The sequence below is a fragment of the Stylophora pistillata genome, chromosome 1 (assembly GCF_964205215.1).
Source record: "Stylophora pistillata chromosome 1, jaStyPist1.2, whole genome shotgun sequence".
Taxonomy (NCBI): domain Eukaryota; kingdom Metazoa; phylum Cnidaria; class Anthozoa; order Scleractinia; family Pocilloporidae; genus Stylophora; species Stylophora pistillata.
Genome location: NC_142519.1, coordinates 48477196 through 48499360, shown reverse-complemented (window position 1 = coordinate 48499360; position 22165 = coordinate 48477196). Strand labels below are relative to the sequence as shown.

The 22165-nt window shown below is 37.3% G+C and overlaps 2 long non-coding RNA genes and 1 pseudogene across 2 annotated transcripts; 2 read left to right on the top strand and 1 right to left on the bottom strand.

Annotated features, from left to right (window-relative positions):
- The first annotated feature begins 575 nt into the window (after positions 1-575).
- Positions 576-9709, top strand: LOC148742864 (adiponectin receptor protein 2-like; annotated as a pseudogene).
- A 3888-nt stretch (positions 9710-13597) lies between these two features.
- On the top strand, positions 13598-16238 carry LOC148742863 (uncharacterized). Its single transcript, XR_016001424.1, has 2 exons — positions 13598-13938; positions 15550-16238. It is a non-coding gene; the product is annotated as an uncharacterized LOC148742863 (long non-coding RNA).
- A 2406-nt stretch (positions 16239-18644) lies between these two features.
- Positions 18645-21409, bottom strand: LOC148742862 (uncharacterized). Its single transcript, XR_015993150.1, has 5 exons — positions 21376-21409; positions 20719-20726; positions 20508-20594; positions 20080-20151; positions 18645-19507 (listed from the first exon to the last, which is right to left on the bottom strand). It is a non-coding gene; the product is annotated as an uncharacterized LOC148742862 (long non-coding RNA).
- Positions 21410-22165: the final 756 nt, after the last annotated feature.

Here is a 22165-nt window from a genome sequence, read left to right as displayed (position 1 = left end):
TTCATGCTTTAGCGTGCTCTATCGAGTTATGGAGCATGCGGGAAGTTTGAAGAGTACTCAAGAAGCTAGAGTTACCCTCGGCTATCGCCTCGGGCAACTCTTACGCTTCTTTCGTGCTCTCCAAACTTCCTGCGTGCTCCATAACTCGATAGAGCACGCTAAAGCATGAACCAATTGACAATTAACCCACAAGATTAACCGCGTTGTTTCTTCGTTGTTACGATTTTGAACATCATTATCATTATCATATATCGCTTTTAGCCTCATGGGGAGGCGTCAATCAAGTAGTGTGTGGTATTATATTTTGGTATATAAACACTAATGAAATACTTGGCGAGCTTTCGCGCACCGTGAAAGTAACACGTTATCTTCACAAGTGAAAATATCACCGTTACTAAGGTTCCATAATAAATTGCACCTTTTGCACCTAAAGCGAAATGGTCAGGTTTTTTGTCAGTGTTTATATAATAAGTAGAATAAGTAGAAAAAATTCAGATGTCGAGGATCGTGTAATTCCTATCACTAACTTTCGTGAATTTCTGTGAGAGTCTAGATCAGTTAGCCCAGTTAGCACAATGGATAGTGCGCGTGACTGTTGTGCGTTCAAAGTTATTACCTTTCTGAAGTTGTTAGAGTCCGTGAAAGATTTGTCCGGATTTGAAGCGTAAGTTTTGTTTTCAAAGCCTTGAAAACCAAACAATGAAAATATCCGTACCCGGCTTAGTAATGCGCTTGAATGATTTATTTAACATTGTCTATGGTTCTGAAAACGGATTAAGACTCGGACGAGACCGGGGTCTCTTTCTGTTGTCGGTTAACAGTTAGAGGCGATGGAACCAAGTAAGGAAATCAAGATAAACTTAAGGTCTTAAGTGCTCGGAAAATATCTTTATCCTTCAGTTGCTCAAATGAAAGTAAAAGGAGCAATATAATCCTTATAAATTTGAACCGCAGTACAGACAAGCATCAGTGAACTAAGGCGACAAACTGCTAACTAAAGGTAATTCAACTGCACACGGAAAGATAATAGGAAGATTTTTTATATTCGGGTTGATGGTTTGGTCAATTAATTAAGTGACAGCTTGAGGATAATCTTCATCACAACACTGAATGCTATTATAAATCGAATTGTTTTTGCAACACATCTCTGAGTCGTTCGAATAACTGAACCTTACACTTTCTCTCGAGACTTTACTTTTATGCCAAACGCTGATACATTAAATTAAGAGAGAAAAGTTTACATCCTTAAGCTTAAGTTAATTTTATAGCGTCATTAGAGACAATATTTTCTATGGAGTCAATCATTAGCATTGTTGAGATAACGTGATTTCAACTGTGCATTTCCCTTTCATAAGCTAATTCAAGAAATCATTGTTTTAGAATTAAGGACAGGTTTGAATTACTGGGTAAAAGAATAGCACATAGAATCGTATTTTGCATAAACGCACGCGAGAAGCTGGTGAATAGGATGACCTATAGTCAGTACTGTTTAGAATTCTTAAAGCGGCGTTGTACGTATTCATTTGATGTCTGCCTACTGGGCAGGATTAGGTTTTCTCTCTTGGATCGTACTCATTTATGAGCTCAAATGCGGCTTATATTGTTGAAAAGATATGACTGGTACTCCTTAAAAAACACGAAAGAAAGCAAAACGCTGCAAAAGAAGATTCCCAAAAGACTAGGAATGGTGTTGCAGAGGAAGAAATAATTCGCCAGGAGTCAGAGTTGGTATCTCATAATGAAAAACACCTTCTGTCCCATTCTGAACTACCAGACTGGCCTTGTGGAAATTAATTTTCATCCAGTTTCCACAGACCACCCATGCCATGTTTTAGATACTGCTTTAAGAGTATCTTTAAACTTCACAGTGAAATGAGTAATAAATATTTGGACTCATTTGATTGGTTTTATCGTGTTTGTGTGTATTACGTACATCGTACATGCTTGTGCGACCCGTCACTGTAGCGAATCCATTCCCTGGAGACTGGCAAGAGACACTTGTCTTTAGCTGCTTCTTTGACGGCGCAATCTTTTGTTTGGGAGTTTCCTGGATTTTTCACACTGTTTACTGCCATTCAAAGACGGTCTCCAAGATCATATTTCGCAGGTAAGGTTGCCTGTATTTCTGTAACTTAACATGTCATATTTTTCCACGCTGAGGAATGGCGCAGTCACTCGGAGGCTTAAACTGGGTTCATTCGTAAATCTTGTCTTTTTTATTTTTATTTATTTATTTTATTTTATTTAATCTTTATTTAAACACGATCAACTCATCAGCCTATTAAAAATACATATCACATACGCTAAGATATTTAAAATTAAAACTACATACTATAACACTAAAGCTGTTTTCCGTGAATGCCGTGCGTTAGACTTAAAGAAAGTCATTGATCTTACGTTTAAATAACCCCAGAGACTCTGTGTTCCTTATATCGCGTGATAGACTGTTCCATAATGTGGCGCCATTGTAGCTAAAGCTTTTTTTTGTAATAATTAGCGCGCGGTAGTGGAACATTAAGCTTATTTTAAGGGTCCCTGAGGTCATAAGCAGAGTCACGCCACGCAGACTTTGAATATATAGAGACCTTGGAGCTAGCCCGTGCAGACATCTAAACATCATGGTGGCCTTATGGATTTCCTGCTGGCGTGCAAGATTTTTCCACCCTAAAAACTCGAGTAGCTCAGCTGCATCAGCATCATAGTTAGAGAATGTCAACACACGAGCTGCTCTATTCTGCAATTTCTGCAGTTTGTTTCGTAGCGTTTTCCCACAGCTACCCCAAACAATGTCACAGTAATCAAAGTGAGGTTTTACTTAAGCTTGGTAGATGAGATGTAAGGTTGATGCTGAGATCAGGTGCCTAATTCGCTTTAGGGCCCCGATACCAGAGGCGATCTTTTTCGTTAGTTTTTCGATGTGACTATGCCAATCGAGTTTATCGTCTATTATTACACCAAGCGATTTTGTAGCTGTAACCTGGCTCACTTGAGTATTGTTCATTCTAATTGCTGGTGAAGCTGTGAGAGTATTCAGTCTCTACCGCGACCCTATTAGCATGAATTCGGTTTTCATGTTCAACGTGAGTTTGTTCGCTTGTAGCCAGTTGAGGACGTTTTCTAGGTCTTCATCTAGACAAAACTGAACGTTCTAAAGATTGCTTCCCGCGTATGTGAGGTGCATGTCATCGGCATACATTCTCGGTTTACAATTTGATAAGCAATTTGGAAGATCGTTGATATATAATAAGAAAAATAATGGACCGAGGATGGTCTCTTGAGGGACGCCGCAAGTCAACGAGTAGCAACTGGATAGCGACCCGTCCACAGAGCATTTTTGTATTCGGTTTTCCAAATATGACTGAAACCATCTGAAAGATTTTCCATGTATACCATAATAGTTTAGTTTCGATAGAACGATCTGATGATCAACAGTGTCAAAAGCTTTTTTCAAATCTAGAAAAATGACTCCATTGATTTTCTCGCTATCAATATTATATGCCCAAGAATCTGTCGCTTCCAACAAAGCTGTTACGGTTGAATGATTAGCCAGAAACCCTGGTTGGTTTTGACATAGAATATCGTGCTCTTCCAATTAGGCATATAACTGTCCATAAACCATCCTTTCAAACACCTTCGCCATCATTGGAATCACCGATATTGGGCGGTAATTGTTAGCATCACCGCGGTCACCCTGTTTATAAAGAGGGGTAATCCTTGCATATTTCCCGTCGTCTGGGAACGTCCCTTGGCTAATAGATTGATTAAAAATATCACATATCGGCACACAAATAAGATCAGCACATTCCCTGATAAACCTAGCAGATATTTTGTCAAGGCCCGTTGCCTTTGACTTGTCTACTTTATTTAAAAGTGAAAATACTTTAGTTGGATTGGTGGGTTGGAGCTTAAACCGTTTATCTGTTGCGGTAAGATATCTTTGATAGCTACCACTATCACAATTTATCTCACTGGCAAGTTTTGGACCAATATTAGCAAAGTGCTTATTGAATTCGTTTGATAGCTCCAAAGAATTAGTTATCGTTAATCCGTTCACTTTTAGTGACGCCACTGGCGTTTTCCCAGATTTTCGAGAAGTTAGCTAGTTTATAGTCTGCCAGGTCTTTCAGGAGTCGCTGGTGTGCTTATTAAAACTATTTTGGTAATAAATTTGCTTAGCTGGGCGTATTTGCTTATTGCCTATATTTCTTTGTTTCTTAAATAATGCCCAATCGTTAGGATCATTTGTCTTGCTAGCTTTGATTGTCTCTATTATGCATATAAGGTCTTTCAATTTAGAGGTAATCCGCGGAGAACTCCGTGAACCAACGCGCTTCGTTTTCAGGGGGCATGTTTGTCAGCGATAGCCAGAAATGTACATTTCCATTGCTGCCACATCACGTTTGGGTTGGAAGACTCGTATACATTATCCCAACATTGAGATAGAATATCATAACGAAACTTTTGGCGATCGAAATTTCGGAAATTTCTATATGTAATAGAATTATGTCCGTTAGACATCCCATTCAGGGCAAGTTTTCTATGTACATACACCACGCTATGATTACTTATTCCGATATGACAGACTCCTGAACATGCAATCTTATCCGAGCAGTTGGTATAGATTAAATCAATTAGATTTAATGAGGTGGGTGTTATCCTCGTCGGTTCAGAGATAAGCTGCTCGAGTCCGTAGACATCAGCAATACTCCTTGGTTTGGATGTGTTATTGTCATATCGAGTAGTGATCATGTCACAGTTCATGTCTCCCAGTACAAAAAATTCAACATCTTCACTATCCAATTTCCCAATTAGGGATTCAAAAGGTGAAAAAATGCCAATAGGAGAGTCAGGTGGTCTGTACCAAGTAACAACCACAAAAGATTTTTATTATATCGCTTCTTTAATAAAACGAACGTTAAAGGAAATGAGCAAAAAAAACAAAAGGCAGCGTGAAATAAAGTTAGTCACATAATTGTGACATTATTCAACCACTCATTCGGTTCGGTCAGTCAGTCAGTCAATCTCCGTCTGATAGCAGTTAGTCAGTCATTTAATCAGTTAACGAATCGGTCAAACAAGATCTCGTTTTCAGTCGGTCGGTGAGTCAGTCAGTAACATAGTCAGTCAGTCAATTAGTCAGTCAGTCAGTCAGTCAGTCAACCACCAATCAGTCAGTCAGTCAGTCAATCAGTCCGTCAGTCAGTCAGCCAGTCGGTCAATCAGTCCGTCAGTCAGTAAGCCAGTCTTAAAGTCAGTCAGCCCTTCAGTCAGTAAGCAAGTCATACTATCAGTTACTCAGCTTTTCAGCCAGGTGATCATTTAGCAGGGTACATAGTCAACCCGCCGTTTGACCGGTCTACATATCAGTTTTTAGTTAGTTACCCTGTCCAGCTAGTGCGCCATTTGCTCCCTTAGTTTCTACGAGAAAGTCTAAGATGATGTACTTACGAAATTACATACATACATACATACATACATACATTTTATTGAACACATCCCCGTCTGGGGCTTTTCAGTGAACAATTATATAATTTACATACTTGGTACTGAACATACAAAACAAACTAATAACCCGTTATATACAACATAAATTACTTATAACTTAAAAATAGAATGCTTATTTAAATAAAGAGCCGTTGAGGAGATACCTTTTCAAAGCTCTCTTAAAAGAAGCTGGTTTTTCATATAGTTTCAATCTTGGGTCAAGTTTATTCCAGATGGCTACGCTTCTATAATAAAAGATCCTCTGACCTGTTGTAGTTTTAAAAAGGGGAATGTTAAGTTGCTGAAAGTTCCTAGTTATACGCCTAGATACGCTGCCTCTTGTTACAGGCTCGGATGTCAAATATTCAGGCGCTTGGCCCGTTATACATTTAAATCATAAGGTAGCATCACGATAGTACAGCATTGTTTTTACCGGTAGCCAGCGTAGATTCCTTAATGTGGAAGAAATATGATCATACTTCTTTACATTGCAAATAATTCGGGCGGCAAAATTTTGAACATATTGTAGCTTATGAACATTACAAGCTGATGTGGACGACCATACTGACGAACAGTAGTACATCTTACTAAAAACAACTGCGTTAATTATAGTTTGAAGCAGATCTTTGTTAAAAGCGAATCTAATGCGGCTTAGTTGGGATACTTTCGACATGCAGGATGCGACAGTTGCAGAGAAATGATTATCAAAGGATAGTATGGGATCGAAACTGACACCAAGGTCTCTGACTGTTGTGAGCTGGGATGATTTCCTTTCCAAGCGGGGACAATTTAAAGTCTGGCACTTTAAGAGACATTCTTCGACTGCCAAAGACCATCAGTTTAGTCCTCTCAAGATTAAACACTAAGAAATTGTCGAAACACCAATCGCGTATCCGTTGCAGAGCAGAGTTCACTATTTCTATAGCTTGAATAGAATCATTCGCACTAAAGGATAATAGAAGCTTTGTGTCATCCACATAGCATTCAGTTGAACCATCCTGACAGATGTTTGGCAGGTTGTTTACATAAATGCTAAGGATAAATTATAATGCTCCTAGCTCCCTTGCGGTACACCACTAACTACTGGTAATCTATCAGCTAATACAGAGTTGATGCAGACTGCTTGTCTTCTTTGAGAAAGACAGCTTTCGACCATTGAAGTGCAGAAGATGATAAACCAATGTCCTTTAGTTTTTTTAGAAGAATCACGTGGTTGATAGTGTCAAAGGCTTTACTCATATCAAGATATACGATTGGAGTGATTTTTTCTGGTCGATCGCGCTAGGAATAAAATCAGTAGTAGAGATCAGTGCTGTTTCAGTTGAATGCCATCTTTTGTTGCCGCTTTGTTTCGCTGATATTCTTTGATTAGTTGTTAAATATGAAGACAGCTGATTTAATGCCGCTCTTTCGCATATCTTAGAGAGTATTGGGAGCAGCGATATTGGTCTATAGTTGTTAGCTTCTTCGTGATCTCCATTCTTGAGAATTGGCTAAAGTTCGGAAATTTTCCAAGAAGCTGGAAAAACACCACTTTTAAGAGAGGCATTAATGATGGAGGTGATACAAGGAGCGATGGTCTGCGGCAAACTCTCTTTAATTACACGAGGTGGTACTTTGTCAATTCCTGGAGCTTTGTTGTTAGGTATTGAACTAACAATGTCTGTAACCTGAGAGCATTCCACCGTGGTAAAAGAGAACTGTTCTGAAGTTGGATAGTTTCTCGGAATGAAGGTGTCCGGAGCGGGCGCGTAATTAAATTTGTTAGCGAGAAGTTGATTTTCTTCTATCGTAGATTTCACAACCGAGCTAAAAAACTTGTTAAATTCGTTTGCTACAGTTTAATCATCTTTAGTAAAACTCTTGACGTTCATGGGCTGTTTTGGAATACATGACCTGATTGTTTTCCAATGCTTCTAGTGTTGTTGGAATTCTGTCTTATTTGTTTTTAAACGAATTCCCTTTGTGCGAGCCGTATTTGGAATACATGACCTGATTGTTTTCCAAATGCTTCTAGTGTTGTTGGAATTCTGTCTTATTTGTTTTTCAACGAATTCCCTCTGTCCGACCCGTATTTGTGCGAGCCGTATATAAATTCGTTGGATCAAATGTTGATGTGCTTTTTTCCATTTGATTTTCAAGGCTCCATTACGCAGGGAGAGCAATATTCATCGTGGGATCATTTCTACCTCCGTTATATTATGGTTTCTACCATTCAAGAGTTTTGAAGAGTGTATACATGTCAATGATCTGTTCTCTTGGTGTGATCTGCATCATTGTTTCCGTGTGGGACAAATTCAGCGCGCTCCATTACCGAATATTTAGAGCAGGTAAATTTGTCCTTCAAAACTCAATTAAGATAGCAGTTTTCAATTGTGTCCAAAAACAAAAGGATAAATAATAATAATCACAGCGACCAATCAAAACAAAGGTTTACATTATCAGTCATAGGAGTTCAAAGTAAATACCCGCAAACTGCTTAACGCGCTGGAAAACGCCGCGTTTGTTTCAGTTTTCCATCTGATTGGATGAAGATTGAATAAAGCTATCAGTTCTCATCAATATAGACTGGTTGACTGTGCGACTGGTGCCTAATGTTTCACATTGCGGCAAGCTATTTCTTTTTTTTTTTTTTGCAAAACATATAAACTAATGAGATTCTTTCGAAAATCACTTTTAATTGGCAAACCTTATTGTATTTATTTGAAAAGAGAGTGTCACAGCGACGGTATTATATAACAAGAATGATGATACATTCATAAAATATTTATGGAGGCGCATGCGCATGCGATTGAGCACAGATACAGTGCCTGAAAAACAGCGAATAGAGCCTTATTCATGCGCACTAGGTATGTACAACAGCGAATAGAGCCTCCTCTATGTAGGACTTGATCTTTCTCTGAAAATGAAACCTGCATTGAAAATCTTTGATATACAATGTTATGCAAACTTGAACTAGAAAGAAAAAGTGTCCTTTGGCTCTTTTATATTATTATTTCATACTCATTCTCACTTCAGTTTCAAATAAAACCATAATTTTGTATGTACCAGCAAGTACTCAGTTACTGTTTTCGAAGATTTTATTCCCAATTCTTATTCAGTAGCCATATCTCTTTACAATAAAATGACAATCTGCATCACTGGAGAGCTCATCTCAGAAAGAATATTCCGCCAATTTGTTAAGCTGGGTGCGCGCTAGTCATGCGCACTAGGTATGTAAAATGGAAACATAATTTGATTTCGCATGAAATTTTCCTTTCAGGTATAATGCTCTGATTTGGCTGCTGTGGATTTATTCCTGTAATACATCTCATATGTTTGTATGGAGTAACTTTAGCGTACCGGCAAGCTGCGGGCGCCTGGGTCGCTCTGATGTGTCTACTCTACACTGCAAGTGCCGTTACGTGTGCCACTCGAATTCCTGAGAGACTTTTTCCCTGCAAGTGTGACATCTGGGTAAGAAAGCCTTTGCGGCTCTTATCATCAGTTTTGTTAAATGTTTCTTGGGCTCTTTATCTTTCGTCAGGTTTAACTCAAACCGCGCACTGGAAGTTCGGTTGCTAAACATCACCAAGAAATCATATCTGTATTAGAATTATGTCTAATAATTCTTCTACGATAGATAGTTTAGATAATACACCGAAGTCCTGCCCTTACGGTTTTAAGTCTACCTATTAATTCTTTAAATTCATTTTTATTGACTTACGCTCGAAATGTAAACTTTGAAAACAATGACTAATTCACATAATCAACTCACCTGACAAAATCAAATCTTGTAATACCTCCTACCAATGCAGCGCCACAGTCTCTTTAGAAACCGTTACTCCTCTACTTTATATTCAGTTTCAGAGCCGCAAGATCTTCCATTTGCTTGTCCTTGCCGCTGCGTTTGTTCATTTGTAAGGAGTTTGTCAAATGGCACAGTAAAGATTTGAAAAGGGACCTTCATGCGAAAGTTGAACTTTGTCAGAATCATTCTTTCCATTCAGAAGTGCACATATCTTGCTATGAGAGGACACGTATGAGTACTAGAATGCCTTTTTGTCGAGAATACGTACGAGTACTAGGGTGCCTTGTTGTTTGAAGAGGAGGTCTGGGTCATAGTCATAGAACGTCGCCTACAGGTCTCTCCAAACCGTCTTCACGCTCAGCGAGCGCAAATACATCTTGAGCTCATTTAAGAGCAAATCAATGGGAAAGCGTTTGAGGGAAAAGTTTCAGTAACTATTAACATCAGGGAAGACACTGCACAACTCAGTTAGAAGTGATGCGTGCGAAAGAACAGCTTGGATAGAGAGTCGAGTTCAATTTTTGCGTCGCAGTACAACTAGAATTACTACTAAGTATTATTAATATAGTGTGAAGAGGATACAAAGGCGATTTTGTATAACGCCACTATGGGGGCGTTAGGCTTGCGCATTTCTCATGAGCAGGATCCTGAAGACTTTCGCGCTTGTATATATCTTCTTTCCCTACTGCTGGATTTCTCTGCTTAATGATTTTACAAATCGCCTAAGATACGTGGGGTAACATGTCAAAGCTGCTCTGGCTATTTATAGAGTATTATTTATTCCTTTTTCGAGGATTTGCGACAATTTCACATTGAATCCTTATTATGATAAAATAATCAAGCGAACCTTTATTTTGAGCGAGTCTGTAGATCCTGGTAACGTTTTTGTATTTTAACTGGTCACTGTGGAAGGGGAATACATATAAAGCATGTCTATTTGATATCAATTTTATTGAATCTGTTTACATTGCTATTTAGAACTATACTTTTTAAGGTGAAGAATGTCTTTCTTCACATTAGTTTACTTTTTATCCACCTATACGCACACACCGGAATAAGAGAATGACAAGCTAAGTGTAACTCACGGTAAATCAAGGACGGCGGAGCCGAAGCGATGGGGCTCCGACTGTAACCTCCCCAATAACATGCAGAAATATGGTAAATTTTCGGGGAAAATTGCCCCCATATCTCTAGGCTGCGTCCACTTGCACCTGTTCAAGACTTTCTGCAGATGAGAAATCAAAATTTTTTGTATTGTTGTCCTTGTATGTACAACGTTGTGGTAGAAATGCAATGTTTTAGTGTAGTGCATTGGTTTCTTGCTCACGGACGCAAAATGTATTCGTTTTGGTACATTTCGTTCTGGACACATGTTGGGTGTGTGCTTAGTTTGGCCCTCTATAAACTACTCATCCCTTGATCTCTTTTGATAACTTCCCAAAAAGTAAACGATCTGTACACGAATTATTTAAATAATATTTTGCTTTCCTTATTGGTATGATCTGATTTTTAATAAAAAGATTAATTGCAAGATGTTTGCGAAGAGGTGTAGGGTGGAGGAAAGACCCAGAATGTTAGGGCATGACTTGGTGCCCATGGTTCTCCCATGGGTATAGGGGAATCCTTGTTTACAATATTTGCCTCATTAGCATAAGCAATTCAGTTTCTGATGGAGCTAAAAATAAATCAGTTGTGAATATCGAAAGGTCAAAGTACGATTAACTCGGCCAATGAATACGAGCCTGATGCATTGAATAGTTTTTGTGCAACACGGGTTTAAAAACTCAAAATTTTACATAGAATGTATGAGCTCATTAGCGCTTTTGCCACCCAGAAATTTTGCAGTTTTTGATAGACTATTTCCCCTTGAATATTACACCCAAAGAGCTAAAAATTTCACCATGTACTAAGGTTTTCTAGCTCTTTAGCTGCCTGAAGTCAATTTATATCTAACATGCTTCCTTCTATACGCAAAGCCGTATGAAAATGAGCAAAAATGTAGACAACGACGTCAGCATGAATCCGCTATACAGAAGTCTCGCGCAAGGTTTCTCCTCTGGAAATCATGTGGCTGTAAGGAATTTTTGCTCCGTCTTCCGTGTTCATACATATTTCCTTGTCATCTTTAGCAAGCGCGGTAGCCCTGATTCTGATCGTTAAGTGAAGAGGTGTGCTTGTAATATTCCGTCAAAAGAGGGAATTTTTGGGAAAAAAATGATCACGATATAAAAGAAATCGGCTAAATTCAAGTAAATAAACCATGCCGTAACACCTAAACCATTGAAGTTTTTCGAGACATCAAAGTAGGTAATCTGCTAGTGCTTCTGGGATCATTTGCGCGTCAGTCAAAATGGCGCCTGATCATGAATGTACACGCTGTTATGGGCAGACACTGATAATCTCGGCTATTACAGCCCCTAAGTATCTTCTGACACTTCACTTTTTGAAGCTGCTTTGCGTCGAAAGCAGCAAGTGGGATAGCATGTCTACGGAGTCTTACCAAAAGAACGTGAAACGTACACGAGGGGTTACTTGGCGCTTCGCTCGCTTGTTAGGAAAAATTCAGCTTGTGTTGATGCGGGAAGCAGACAGCTTACGATCACAAGTAAGGCTCCTAACATGTATTATAACCACACTTCAAGTAACATACGCAGTAATGGTAAAGTGTTGATTTCTAAAGATATATGCCTCTTGACATCCCAGCAAAAGGTGCCAAAGATCGATCAATGCGTTACTTCTTTTGTGGACGCGCTCTAGTGCCTCGTTCTTTTGCACTTAAAAGAAAGCCCCATGCGATTAAAACGATTAAGTAGACGTTACTTAAGATGAGAGATTTAATTTTACTCGCTAGGACTTCCAGAGTGCAAGTTAACTTTGTCTGAAGCAACCCTTACCAAATCTACATATATGTGACATATATGTGACATAGGTTCAATTGTTGCACATATATGTCACATATATGTGCATATATGTGACATATAGTTAAAATGCTACAGTCATTTCTACATATATGTTACATATGTCTGCATATATGCGACATATATGAAAATTGGCGAGGATGAAAACATATATGTAACATGTATGCAAGTTTGCACATATATGTAGCATTTATGTTTGCTCATATTTATCGATATAGCCTTGCATGGACTGATACAGTAAATTGAGGAGTCCCTAATTCCATTGTAGGGTTCAAATATTACATGATGCAGTGCTGTTTTCATTTTTATTACACTGTATGAATAATAAACTTAAAATGGAAAAGTGCTTATATCAATCTCTATAAGCACATTATATATACTCATGCATGCAGATCTGATTGTGAACTATTAAATATTTAACATTTTGCCAATCCTACTTAAATGATAACGTCAGCTTTTACAATCGTAACAGTGGCCAATTTACCATTTCAACTTTGTTGATATAATCAAATTATTTCATTGCCCCTACTGACGCAGCCCCAAACAGTTTCTTTTAGAAACTATCAGCCTCTACTTAAACGATAGCTTGCATGTATCCTGCTTGAACCTTTCTCTCAAATGAATTAATGCAATCCAAGTTTTTGGTGAAGCTAGGCTGGGTTATTTATGCTGTCATCATAACAAAATTGCTTAAATTATTTGATAAAAAGTGAGATTCTTCTGAACTACAAATACCAAAGAGAAATACCTGAATTTCGGTGCCACTAATTCTTTAAATACATGTAGCTACAACAGGCAAACCATATAGCAAGGATAAGCTCGGATGGTGTGGGTCTCATGGCTTGTGTACAGCTTTACCTTATGGCCCATGCATGTATCAAGTCTGCAAAGTACTTTTTAAGAGCATTCAATGAGCTGACACACTTAATTGTTAAGTAATCCAGGAATACAGTGCAAATTAATCGAAGCAATTACACCTAAAAGACAATTTCCATTTAGATTGCGAGCAACCACCAAAGTAAGGATCAAAAGAACGCTCTCAGACAGTTTAAGTAGTGAACCTGGGTACACAAAGGGATCCTTAAAAATTTCTGTTTGATCGGAGATGTCGCCACCAACTGATTTCTCTTCATCATCTGAAAAGCTTTCACGATAGCTTCTTCCATCACCTTCAGAGACACCGCTCCAATTCATGTCCAAAATATCATCGCTGTTGTCTTCAGGCGAAGACATTCCTTGATGTTCCGGAGATGAAGGCAATGACATATCTGACATAGTCTCCGACATACTCAAGTCCGCATTAATTGTCATCACGGTCATCTGAATACTCTGATTTGCGATTTCCTAGCGAAACATTCCCACTTTCCTCGGGAGTTTGCTCATCTTCATCTGAGGTAGGTTGTACCGTTTTATCCTGCTGTCGATAAAAAGTGCTTTTGGGTTTTTGAAGGGATACTTCTCTTCGATGAATGTTGTGGCCATATCGCCTTCTTAACGTTCCACCATTTTACATGGCATATAAAGCGCATGCCCTCTCATCACGAAAGACCACAATGCCTGAGGGCACGCATCACGTGGTAATATTCATGTGACTAGACAAGAGCGTCGACAAGAGCGGGAGTTTTTGAGTTGCAAGTGCCGAAGCATTGTTTCATCGGATAAATTTCGCTAGTGTTCTCCCATTTTGGACAACTTTTCTCATAATGAGAGAAACAAAGGCGCCTTCTCGCTTCGCTAACGGCTTTGGTAAGTCATGCAAAGTTAACTGCGTTATATGGATAGTTGTCTTAGCTGCGAATAAATGCTTTCCGCTGTAGCTTGGTTCCAGAGGAATTTTGTTTCAAAGCTAGGCCGATTGCGGATTCAACTTTGCCATAAAGATTCGCTACCTTCGGCATGTTTTGAGAGCGTGAAATTTCGGGTCATCCTCGGTGTAAAAACCTGATGTGGTTTTCTTTGTGTCATGAGGAATTGTTTTGCTGTACGCTTTTGTTTTTAATGTTTTGTTGTCTTTGTTTTACGTCACTCGTGAGCTTTACAGGTTTTTACACCGAGGATGAGCCGAAATTTCCGTTTGTTTTCATTGATGTCAATACAGAGGCTACTAAATAACAAAGGACAGTACAGTGTTTGCTTTTCCATGCTGCAATAGATCTTTTCGCGGTAAAAGGAGGGCAGCATGGTCGAGTGGTCAGCGTGTCAGGCTTGCAATCTGTCGCTCCTGGGTTCAAGTCCCGCCTTGGCGACTTCTTGGATTAGCCCCGAATTTCAAATCCTCGGCCATGCTTGAAATATAGCTAACTGGTTTGCCTTCGGCCAGTTGGGATTCTTAACAACGTTATTTTCAATTTGAATTATTTGTTTAAGTTGTTTCGTGGAAAACCTGTAAACTAGCTTCTAGCTAAGTGTTTCTCCACGTTACACTGTTTATTATTATAAAACTGTTTATTAAAATCCGCCATTTTGGAAACGGGGCAAACAGAGCGAGAAGTGTTTGTACGCAATGTCAAAAAACGTCTGTAATATAAAAATCTGGACAAGACTTCCGTATTATATCCCCATACTTGATTATGCATTCAATTCTTGGATAAAGGAAAGCAGAGGAAAAACAACGTATTTCCTTTGGGACTACAGCTTTGTTTTTGATTGGTAGGGGGTTATACGAAAATCTTTCCAAAATCTGCACAAACGTTGAATGGTGAGGGTAATATGGAGGCCCAAGCATTTCTCTATTTAAAATTGAGGGGGATATATAAAGGTAAGCTGAAAAGTGGGTGATCGTGTTTTTAATTTTCCTTACATCTGTCTGTAAACCCCGCAAATTTTTCAAGGTCAGGGAAGAGTTACTGGGGAATTTTGCAAAAAGTCAAGGAAAATCTTAGTTCTCGTCAAAGTCAGTGAAAAGTAGGGGAATGTTGATTTGAGGGTTCCACAGAGGTTTGTGAAGTAGTCGATCAAGTGTAGCAAATCGGATAGAAAGCTTAAAAGCGATGGAGAAGTGTATCATAGAACAATAGAACTATGCTATTCCGAGAAATTTCGTAAATCGTTCCCTGCATGTCTTTAGCCTTAGCCATTTTATATTTGAGTTGTGCACCCCAAGGAAATAAAACAAACCATCAAACCCTGCTTAACTCTGTGCTAATAATATTTTGTGCACTGCGCTTTCGATAATTTGGTAATTAATTTAATTCAACGTCAGTGAAAAATGTTTTGAGGTCAGTGAAAAGTCAGAGAAAAGTCAGGGAATTTTTTGGGTTCCAATGAGTGGCAACCTTTTGTTAGTATTACTATATTTAAGATATATCACAAACTAATCTATGATTCTAAGTATATATCTTGCTTCTCATTTGACAGCATTTGTATAGTCCCAATTCAAGAACTCAAAAGTGGCCCTTGTGCAAAAAGCCATCCAGGACACGTGCACAGGATGCCACAGAGGAATTTCAAAAAGGAAAGAATGTTGACACTATATCGTTAGCATGCACTTGCGTTTTATGACCCTTAATCTTGTCCAATACATTCCATTGAGGTTCATGCACTCATCAGTAACCTATATGGGCAATAGACTTATCATTTTCTCAGTTGAATGCCTGGTTTATTGTTTGATGGGTTCTGAGTTAATGTTTTTGAATGTTGCATATTTGCGGGACCATCCATTGAGGGAGATTGTTATCTGCTTTTTTTATCTATAATGCCCTTGAAAATAGAAAAAAACTTGATTGTGGCAATTGATGTGCTTTAACTCAAGAGAAGTTTCTCCAACTGACCTGTAATTTACCAAGTACATGTCACTGGTGTACATGTTGTGGTTCAGTTTTATCCTAGGTTCAATTTTTATTTTCGTTTGTATTAATTAAACTCTATCATTATTGCATATAGCCATATATCCAACAACAAATGGAAATAAAATTTGCCTGTAGGATAAAACTGAAATACATCACTTTGACGCGGTACGTTGTAATTCAGGCCATTTTATTGATGTAAACGCTCATTCACTTTGTTTAAGGAGGAATACAAAATATATGCTTTGTTTGCCACAACCATATATGTCTATGAGCATTTTCTTGCTTTACATTTGGGTACAGCTTTTCATTTGCATATACAGGCTGTTGATGTTTTATATAACTGTTTAATATGAAAAAAGATTGGCTCATACAATTTAGAAGAACTGCAGAAATGTAATGGTCAAGAGGCCAACTCCAATGTAGCTTTGTTGGTTTATTAGCTTGACGTTTGGACCGTCTCAGTCTTCCTCAGGAGCATACTAATTACAATAAGATTAGTATGTGATTAGTATGTAATTAGTATGCTCCTGAGGAAGACCGAGACGGTCGAAACATTGGGCTAATAAACCAATAAAGCTACATTGGAGTTGGCCTCTTGACCATTACATTTCTGCTTTTATTTACGTTATTTCAAGAGCCCACGATCGCTTCAGTGATCCTCCAGGCAGCGCGTTTGAGACTGATCAGCATTGTTTGTGGGACCCCTTACAAGCTTCTACATATACAATTATTTAGGAAAATAAAAATTAAAACTTTACACGAAGTTTTAGTGCGAAGTTTTAATTTTTATTTTCTTAAATAATTGTTTACAAAGCTCCATGATTCAAGGATAAGGTTTTTTACGTTTATATATATATATATGAGTTCTATTTTCTTTACATATTAACAGGTTTCGCAAAGCCTTACAGAAATATATGATTTTGTGATCTCAATAAGGACTGTGGTTATTCTTTATTGACTGCAATTGTTTTTGGCTAGCTATTATCAACTATAATACATCTATGCATTTAGGTTGACCTGCATATGCATGCCCTCACCAAATCTACATATATGTGACATACATGTTACACATGTGTGCCACATATATGTGGCATATATGTGCAACGATTGAACTTATGTAACATATATGTCACATATATGTAGATTTGGTAAGGGTGCATTTGTGGTTCCCAGGTTCCACATATATGTTACATATATGTTACATATATATGTCACATATATGTGATATATATGCAACATGAGTGCCAAATTCCTACATATGCCACATTTATGTTACACATATGTGGCATATATTTGACATATATGCCACATATATGTGACATATATGCCACATATATGTGGCATACATATGTAACATATATATGTCACATATATGTAGATTTGGTAAGGGAATATAGTATAACCCAATCAAGAAATTCAAGGGTGCGACATCTATTAATGGCGACCACCGATTAATCTTATATACGGCATGGCTTTAAACACTTTTAATCTTTCCATCTTTGTTCCTGTTCAATTGACCTAAATTTACAGTGAATGGTTTGAACCAGGGAATAGCAGTCAGTGGTTTAGGACATTTGAAATAAGAGTCAACTGGCTCTTCCTTTCACTCAAATCTTTAAGGGCTTGGTTGCCATCCCCCATAACAGTCTATCCCAGAGCCACCGTTATTCAGATGATAACACTTCACACTTTTATTATGCAACTGTCCAAAACTTTTATTTTGGATTTACTGTCTAGAACCTCGTCTGGCTCTTTGAGCACATTTGACTCTCCACAAAATAACCATGGTAAAGTTTCCATGGATTAAAAGTTAATAAGAATAGGAAGTTTGGGATTAGGAGGAAAAAAACAAAAAAGACACCTTTTGATCAAACTGTGATATTCTTACTTTATTAAAACACAGGAATCTTTTGTAAATAATTGAATTGAAGGGAAAACATACCCCAACATTTTAACTCAACAAGAATGAAATTTTAACTTAAAGAGAACTGGAAAAAATTATGTACTTAAGAACTTAGGTGCTAATTTCCTTTAAAGAATTGGAAACAGTATTGAAAGATTTACAAGTAATGACTTAAAAAGTTTCAAATTGATGAAAAACACAGAAGCGAATTTGAGACAACTCAAACATTACACCTTATTCCTAAATAGGAACCTTAACTCAGCCTCAAATCAATGCCTGCCTGCCTGCCTGCCCACCAAAACTCCAGCCAAACACTTACCCACCATCTCCAAACACCATAACAACCACCCTATTCCTCTTTACCCAAGTTAAAACCCTCACCCTGGCCTGTAACCCTCCCCGTCTCTAACCCAATCCCATTAATTTTAATCCCCACCCATCAAAACATTTTACCTCCCCAGCCTCCCATGATCCTTTTCAGTCATAGCCGCATTTGTAAACCCCCACCCACAATAGAAGCCCTCCCTCCGTCCCAATCTGTTTCTTAGTCTTTACCATCACCACAACTCCACCGCCCATACCTTTCACCCAAAACATTTGAGTTATCTCAAACCTACTTTGCTTTGACATCAGTCTGTTATATGGGAACAACATTCCAAATTACCTCCTGAATGTCCGACAACCTCTAAATTAGTGTAATATGATATATTCAAAAATACAGTTCTTTACTTAATATATGCTTTTTTGGATCTAACTACATGTAGAGTTGCAACAGAAGTCGTTTATTAAACCTTTTCAGCAATTTTTAGAGTTCAAATAATCTATATAACATGTTGATTGAGAAATCTGAACTTTAACCTCAGCTTAGTACTTCAAGAAAATTGTAATGTGCCAAGACTTGAATCATTTTCCAAAAAAAAAAAAAACCTTGTTAATTTTGGATTTTATCCCCTGACCTGAACACTCAGATTTCTCCTTAAGTAAATAGTGGATTAAAAGGTTAGTTGTTAGATTATAAGCTGTAAAGAATATTATGGAGAGCTCAGAATGTTCCAAGTGCAAAATGCCCAAATTTTGGAAATGTCATGTTTTAATTTCCAACACCCCTGATTTTAATTCAAGTCTAAGCGTGTTTTCTTGGACACAAAAAATTATTTTATACCAAGTTAAAGTTTTTGATATTTGTTGATTGTCATTCAGCTAGGTGAAATATGTATTACATCGTACAACATATTGAGAGCATCTAATTAGTTCTTGCAGTATCAATTTTGGATCAAAAATTTTGGCAAGGAAGCTTTTGGTTTTTATTCAAATTCTCCTGGTCAGTTCCTTTGGAAATTTCAAGAAAAAAGTATGGAGAATATGCACACTGATTATAAGGTGTAAGAGGTGATTGTACCATGGCTTGACATGTAAACCCAAAAAAACCCCGCATGGGGAAAAAATTGGGACCATGTTCCCCAAACCTGTGCTATGGTGATTAAACCTTCGGGGTTTGAAGGTAGCTTAACAATGTTTACCCAAAAATGTTTTACTACTGTAATTACACAGCCTTTGTTTGTTAGTGTCCTTTATGAAAGTGCCTTATCTCCTTCTTAGGCACCAGTAGTTACATTTGTAGAGGCTAAAAAAAAAAAATAAAACAGCAGATAATTTTAATAATGTTGTGAAGAAAGTAGTGTTAGTTAATTATTGCTAAATTTTTGTAACCTATTTTGAATTATTTGGAATGTTAATTTTGCCAACACTCAAAATTTTCACACGCATTTATATCTTTTAAATGTACATTTGCTGCTTGGGTTGATGTACTGTATTCAGAGCATCTGCAGATTCTTTGAATTCAAAGTGGAAGAACACACTAACACTCTGTGAAGTGTATGCCAATAACAACAATACCTCAAGGTACTGTGCCAAAATTCTTTTAAATGTCAAAATCACATTATCTAATTTTTTTCGTTAAAAAGAACATAGCAGCAGTGTAAGGAATATATTATGATTTGTTTTGTTTGAAGACGTAGATTTTTGTTAAAGGATGTTAGAAGAGTTAGATTTGAAAGTTAGTCTTAAGCAATGAACCTGTATGATTACTGGATACTTTCTCTGAAATTATTTTGTCTCATGAATTGTGATTGTCTCTTCCTTATTCTTGAAGTGCAACTTACATCTTAAGAACTCATTTGAAGAGAAAGGACCAACCTTTAAGTTTTTGCTTCCAGCATGGGGCTTTCTAGCTGCTAAGGACTGTTTGCTCATGACTGGTCTGATAGGCTATCAAATGGGTATAACCAGAACAAGAATTATATGCCATTTTGGGATTCATGCAGTCTCTCTATATTTCAAGAGTGTTATAAGTTTTTTTTTTTTAAGTTCCTTTGCCTAACAACTTCTATCTGACAAGTTTGGGTACTCTCATTACCTGTTTGCTGGATATTGTAGTGATATTATTTGGGAGAGTTATATGTTAATAATTTCCTTGAGGTAAAGGGTTCAATGCTGACCTGGATAGGATCTATGAATTCCTTCTGGTTTATTTTGGTGCTTTCAAATGATCAGATTTCCTGGAAACTAATTAAAGCCTTCAGGCTGTTCTGCATACTGTATTTGTGACAGTTAAGCTTACTTACCTTTTGAAAAGGCTGAGAATGAGTGTCTGAGCTGGAAAAATAATAAGAATTTGTTTGTTTGTTAGTCTGTAGTCTGAATTCCTTTTCCTGTTTTTAATCTAGATGTTTGCCCTGGAAATAAGACTTCAAGCTCCCAATATAAAAATGTTACCTTGACTATCTTTGTTTTGATGAGAAATAGACAGAAATAAGAGGCATAAGTAGCACTCACCTTTTTCACTGTTAAAAAAATGTTTGAGAACATACTGGTTAGTAATATGATGAGTTATAGCATATATAAGAAGTATTATTGATACTCATCTTTTTTGCTGTTAAAAAAATGTTTGAGAACATACTGATTAGGAACATGATGGGTTATAGACTGATATGAGAAGTATTATTGATACTCACCTTATTTGCTGTTAAAAAAAATGTTTGAGAACATACTGATTAGGAACATGATGGGTTATAGACTGATATAAGAAATATTATTTATACCTTTTTTGCTGTTGAAAAAAATGTTTGACAACATACTGATTAGGAACATAATGGGTATAAGAACTGAAACTATATGGACTGATATAAGAAGTATTATTGATACTCACCTTTTTTGCTGTTAAAAAAATGTTTGAGAACATACTGATTAGGAATATGATGGGTTATAGACTGATATAAGAAATATTATTGACACTCACCTTTTTTGCTGTTTGAAAAATGTTTGAGAACATACTGATTAGGAACATGATGGGTTATAGACTGATATAAGAAGTATTACTGATACTCACCTTTTTTGCTGTTAAAAAAAATGTTTGAGAACATACTGTTCAGTAACTTGATGATTATCCACTGATATCTGCATGTACATGTAGGAGGCATTAATAGCACTCACCTTTTTTGCTGTTTGAAGAAATGTTTGTCAACATAGTGATAAATAACAAGTAAAATGATGTATGTATTTGTAAGAGAATGTTGGTGCAACCAAAATAGGCTAGTACACTTATCTTGTCCTGAAATAAAAGCAATAAATTGAGTGTCAGCCCCAAATAATGGCACTTACCTTGTTCCTGAAAAAAGTTAGTTGTTAGTAACTATGACTTTCTAAGAAAGTGACACACAGAGAGACAGTCTTTTTTTATTTATTTTTTCTACGAACATCATTCTTAAGTTTTCAATGAATTTGCATCACATGTGTATATTTTGGTGACACATTAATTTTTTGTTATGTTATGGAACCATCAATCTTCAGGTCTGCTCCAAAAGATGGGCTCGGAGCTGCTAGAATTAAATCCCTGAAAAGTAAATAAATTAGTAATCTTGTAGTTAAAGTGTGAAGGTAGGTTTCTGAAGAAGAATGACAGACACACAGGTTGTTTCTCTCTACTTTTTGAAAATATTACAATCAGTTGCTTGTTGAATTCTAGCTGAGGGTGGGATGCACTTAAATTTCCTAAATGAAAAATTAAGCATCTGCAGAGACCTCAAGTGTTCCTGGGTTAGGGTTAGAAAGACGGAATGATAGCCATAGTGAATTTCAAACCGAAAGCTGAACTGGAATAGAATAAAACACATCCACCTGGTGACAACTTGGAGACCTTGCCCTACCTTTGTAAGGGTTGGTTGCTGCACGCATCAGGCCTCTGTGGTACAATTTGTCAAGAGAAGAGTATTCTATTCCCCGA